At 43.8% G+C, this 5,853-nt stretch overlaps 1 pseudogene; it reads right to left on the reverse strand.

Annotated features, from left to right (window-relative positions):
* Positions 1–5,056: 5,056 nt before the first annotated feature.
* Positions 5,057–5,206, reverse strand: LOC133378624 (U1 spliceosomal RNA; annotated as a pseudogene).
* Between the last annotated feature and the right edge of the window lie 647 nt (positions 5,207–5,853).

Raw genomic sequence — 5,853 nt, forward strand, 5'->3', positions numbered from 1 at the left:
TCTGAATACGTTTGCAAGGCATTGTATATTTAAATATGTGTCCACTTTACAGTGCCAGTCAGCAGGCTAGTGGTTGTATTAGGAACATAGAAACATAGAAAGCTGCCTTATACAGAGTCAGACCAAACAGGGAGAGGGAGAGTGGATCCTTGCTATGGCCCCAGGATACCCTTTCAGAGACCATAGGATTGCAGGGCCTGATAAAAATGTGATACCCATGCAAAAATCACAAATGATATATGACCTATGAAGAAACCACAAAAAACCAAGATAGAAAGTGGATACCTTTTATTAATTTGATTAATCTGTTCATTTATCCTATCACTATTTGTAGAAGAAATAAAATAACAAAATACAAGATAAAACATGACTGAAACAATGGCTTCTTCTTCTAAATGACTAGGATTTTCTTGGCTCCAAAGAATGAGAAGGGAAGATCTGGATGGACTCATATCTTGTCTTCCCCTCCATGATGAGCCTTACTGTTGGGCTCACATCAAGGAACAGTTTTTCACGAGTCACAACTCCACCATCTCCAGAGTCCACAGGCGGCTGGTTTCCCTGATTGGGGCTCTTGAATCTCGCACCGTTCAACTTCATCAGGTGCCCTCAGTATGATCAGCATAACCCCAGCTGATCCGTTCACCTGCACCACATATGATATTGGGCAGGAGGTCAGAGCCATTTCTGCACCGATCCTGGCCTGATCCAAAATCTCTGCTCAACTCAAAATGCAGAATCCTCCTTCACCTAGACTGTCTGGAGTTCAGAGAATCTCCATCCTCAGATCCCTAAGCAGGAGGATGCCAAACACCTGGCTACTCAGGGTTCCATGTCTCACGGCTCTCCTGCTCCTGTGTCCTGGGGACAAGTGCTCGTCACACAAAATTAAAAAGGGGAAAGAGTTGAGCGTGTAGAGGGATGCAGAACCTCTTTCTAGTGACCAAATCTTGGGGCACGTTGGGAAATCCTCTCCCCCAATAAACCAGTTTGAGTAAAGGTAACTCATCTTCCTTGTTAAGAAAAGGAAGGTCTTTGCAGGCATATATTAATTTTGAGGAGTCATGGGCCCAATATACTGAGTCTCAGACTGCTAATTAGCATTTTGGAATCCTTACCACCAAAATTCACAGAAGGGTACTTGCTTTGTAAAGATCAAGTTACTTTCCTAATTCTTCTTTCCATTGAACTGAATTGAAGCTTGGCCAGGTTCAACAGGCAGTTGGCTTATTACAAGCTTGCGAGGCTCTACAGATATCTTTCAAAAATTCATTTCCATACAAAGATGCTACGAAATATAATGCTACAGGGTGTTCTACCTGGTAAATGGAGTTGCCAACATATTGAACTAATGGAGTTAAACACATACCTTACCTGCAATATTAACTTTTAACCACTTAAATAATGAAGAAATATAATTGTACATATGAGTACCTAATCAAACTATAAACCTATCTAGCTAATTGAAATATAAGCAAGTGAACAGATTAAATATCTTCAAACAATGGAGCTCTGTAAAGCCACCAATCTGTCTAACCTTACCAAATGAACAAATCCAAGCAGGTGATGGTGGAGGCTTTATCTCAAAGCCAGCACTGTTAAACATGCATCACTCTGACCTCATTGTCTGTCTCCTTGGTGAAGTCAGAAGGACACATGCCTAACAATGCTGTTTACAACATAGTCGCTCTTGCTGCTCCTTGGATTTCCCCAGTGTTAACCAGAGCTTGGAAAATTACTTTAAAAAAGTAATAAATTACAGTTACAATTACAAATAATTACCAATACAATTCCAATTGCTCTGAAAGTAACTGATTACTTTATTTTTTCTCAAAAGTAATAACTACAATTACATTTGTTAATTTTTTTTTTAAAAAACCCTACAAGGTGCTGGCCCTGGCTGCTGCACATCTAAATAGCCTAGAACAATGATAAAAATAAACACATACACACAGAGGGTAGTAGAACAAAAATTTTTATCCAAGATTAACAGAATGGCATAACAGAATTTCACATCCCCCCACCCCCCAGTAATAATGATACTCCAACATTTGAAATCAAATTTTACACTTGAGATGCTGCTTTGACAATACATTTCTGTTATGTCTCAAAAGAATAAGATGCTCAAAGAGCACGTCAGCCAAGGAATGTCATTTTATAGTCATTATGTTGCCACCAGTACTGAACAGGCGTTCTAGTGTGGCGATTGAAGGCATGCCTGTGTTGTGCTGCAAAAAAGACCGCAGCACATGTGGGAAGCCATGGAGTGATGACACTTCCCTGCTGTGAGACCTCAGGTACCTCAACAATTCCTCATCAGCAGTGTCCACTGCTGACTTCTTGCCCTGGCGCTGAATGTTAAAGAAGTCATTTTCCAAATCATCTCCTTCCTGGTCTTTGTCTGAAGACTGATCACTGTCCTCATTAAGTTCACCCATCTTTATTTCAGCTTTCAGCAAGGCTTCCACTGTGTATCTAAGAAAGAGAGAGGATATGTTGACACATTAGGGTTGCTAGGTTCATGGCCCGAGACTGATCCTGTATCTTTAGGAGAAGAGAAAGTCAGCCAAGTGCAGGCTTCTTGCAACCCTGTTGTAGTGAAAGCAGGGAGTTCCACTCCTCCTACTTTTACTGTCCCAGGAATCAATCCCCAACCTTGGGCAATTGATCCTAGCAAACCTGGTCTGCTAGGGCTGTGTATGCTACACCAACCCTGCACGGTAGTACTGCCACCACCCTTCTATTGGTTAACTACTCTGGGATGAAGGGACCCCCAGAGCCCACTGAACACCTAAGCCTCTCAGGACCAGAGGCTCGATACTCTCCTGGTCCCTTCAGAGGTCTTAAGTGAAACGTTCCTCTAGTACACGGTAGTTTGGTCAAGCAGCCAGGACTGAATTTAGGAACTGAACCCCTTCTCTGGAATAAACACACGTTGCTTAAAATTAAGTAAAGTTTATTAAAAGAAAAAAAATAAGAAAAGGGATAAGGGGTACAAAAGATAAAAAGGTACGTACAAAATAGTTTTAAGCAGCAAATCAAATCCTAAAACCAACACCCAAAAGGGGCAAGGTATAACACAACAGTATACAAAAGGTTCTTGGCACAAATGAAAAAATAATAAAGCTAACTGCCTCAGCTGTACTTACAAAGCCTCAGCTCTCTCTCAGTAGTTAGCGTCCTTCCCCTCAGGGACTGCCAGTCAGGAAGTATAATGGAGCCACCGCAGAGCATCACCATAAGCAAGGTGGTGCCCACAAGTGGAACACAGCCCAGAGACCGAGGCCTTCTCTTATGGAGAAAATCCCTGCCTCAGCCGGAGACAATCAACTAATTAGCAATTTCATCACAGGAATGATGAAATGATGTTCTCACAGTACCAGGCACCGTCCCTCCTGGTTTCCCATAACAAGCCGAAGGAGTTTTTACGGCCTTGACGGAACCAGGCCCCTCTTGCTGATAAAGAGGTGCCAAATTGCTGTAAGCCGATACAGCTGGGCTGTAAAAATCACCGGGTCACCGGGATGGAAAAATATCAAAAGATTTAACTATTTATGACCAGGGACCCAGGAAAATAATTAAGGGGATCAAACTGGCATGACACCTGTAATGAGAAAAAACACAAGATGGAATTCTCCCTTCCCCCTGCACAACTGTTAAAGATACAGAAGACTTCTTGGTTGCCAGGCCCAGCCTCCAAGAGGTCTTCTGTATCTTTAAAAGTTGTGCAGGGGGAAGGGAGAATTCCACCTTGTGGTTTTTCCCATTACAGAGTTGCAAGAACACCTGCACTTGGCTGACTTTCTCTTCTCCTAAAGACAGGCCCGCCCTTAGCATGTGCAGGGCCCAGGGCAAAAGCATAGTTGCCCCCCCCCACATTCTCTCTCTCTCTCTCTCTCTCTCTCTCTCTCTCTCTCTCTCTCTCTCTCTCTCTCTCTCTCTCCTCCCTCCCTCCCTCCCTCTCCCTCTCTCCCCTCCTCTCTCTCTCCCCCCCCCTCTCTCTCCCTCTCTCCCAGAGCATATGCTTGAATTCTGATGTATTACTCAGGCTTCAGAATAGCATCACAATGACTTATGGCTGGTCCTCACTTTTGTGTCTTGTCTGCTATTTCTGCATAGTCAAGTTCCACACTGCACTGTAATATTTGAAATGTGGAGTTGTTATGTACTCTGATGTTCCCATGTGGTCCCAGGTGTGTCCAGTGCAGCATGGTAGAAATCTGACCATGCTGAAACATCAACCATGCTACTAGATCCATGGAAGAATCAGCTCTTTGTTAATGCACTCTGAGATGTTGTATATTTACTTTCTAAGGATACAGACTAGGTATCAATCTGCTAATGCATTTGTGTGAGGTTTACACTGAGATAGAGCAGGCAGGCTATAAGGAATCAAACCATAGCCTTTAAGTCCAAATGTAGCCTGCATGGTAGGACTGTTCGCACAGCAGCCCTCCGTTTCCTACCATCACAAACCAACTTTTGCAGACCACAGTCATGCAGAGAAACAAAATGCCTTTGGAACAAACCAGTGTTGGTAACCCAAGCAGGTGGGACAAGCCATGGCAGCCTTTGTCAGCCTGGTATCACCAAGATGTTTTGGACTACAATTCCTATCAGGCCCAGCATGCTTGTGCTGGCTGGGGCTGATGGGAGTTACAGTTCAAAACATGTTGAGGGCACCAGGTTGATGAAGGCTGAGCTACAGGTCATAGGGGAAGATACCCAATCCTCCAAAATCCTTCCTAACCGCAAATTTGATATTAATAAGATCCCCAGGCCTCAGAGCATTCAAAGTGAGCATATCCATGGGGCTTTCTAGATGAAAAATGTTTTAGAGCGCAGGTTAGCCCTACATCCCATCTTTAGTTACGGGATCCCTGATGGTCCCCAGAGGAAGGTACAGGGAAACCTAAGATCACACAGAATGGGGAAAAAACCCTTTTTAATCAGAACAGTGTTGTAATAGTGCGCCATGGTTCAGTGGTAGAGGATCTGCTTTCAATGCAGAAGGTCCCAGGTGCAATTTCTGGCAACAGGTAGGGCTGAGAGAGATCCCAGGTCTGAAATCCTGGAGAGCTGCTGCAGCTGAGTTTCCCGCATTTGGGGAAATCGCAGGGGTCAGAGCACCCGGAGTGCAATGGATGAGCCTCGCCCTAGGAAAACCACCTTCATGATCATGGTATTTCCCCTGTCAGGTAAGAGCTGCTGCCAGTTAGACCAATGGTCTGACCCGATATAAGGCAGCTTCATATGTTCCTATATGTGGCTGGAATTCCCAACAGTTTGGCTGCCTAAATCTCATTGACATCATTGGAATTTGGCTGCAATCTAGCACAGTGTTATGGCTGCAGCCCTATACATATTTCCCAGGGATTGAAGTCCCACTGAACTCATTGGAGCTTACATCTGAGTAGACATGTATAGGATTGCACTGTAAGTGTGCTTAAGTCCACTGAAACCAGTAACCTTGTTCATTATGCTGTAAGTGAGATGAAATCTAACAAAACGGGGGGGGGAGTTTAGACTAGATATAATCCTGGAAGGAAAAGTTTTTTGGAAGTTGTAAAAATAGGACAGACCATGCCTGTTTGTTTCCCTTAGTCAAATATGCCTTGAGCTGGCCTCTATTAGCTGTTAGTAATAAGTTGGAAAGTCTGCCGCTTGTAATGGGTCTGTCACTTTTGCTTTTAACTGGTGCCTTGGACCTGTTGACAAGAAATATGAGAGGATTTACATGATTGGGTCATGAGCACACAAGCCTTCTATCTCCTGCAGGCAGATAAATTTGTGGCATAGTTTCAAGGAGGTGGCCTTGGAACAAGCAAGCTGCCTTCGTTGTGGGTTCTACTT

The sequence above is a fragment of the Rhineura floridana genome, chromosome 2, assembly GCF_030035675.1.
Source record: "Rhineura floridana isolate rRhiFlo1 chromosome 2, rRhiFlo1.hap2, whole genome shotgun sequence".
NCBI lineage: Eukaryota > Metazoa > Chordata > Lepidosauria > Squamata > Rhineuridae > Rhineura > Rhineura floridana.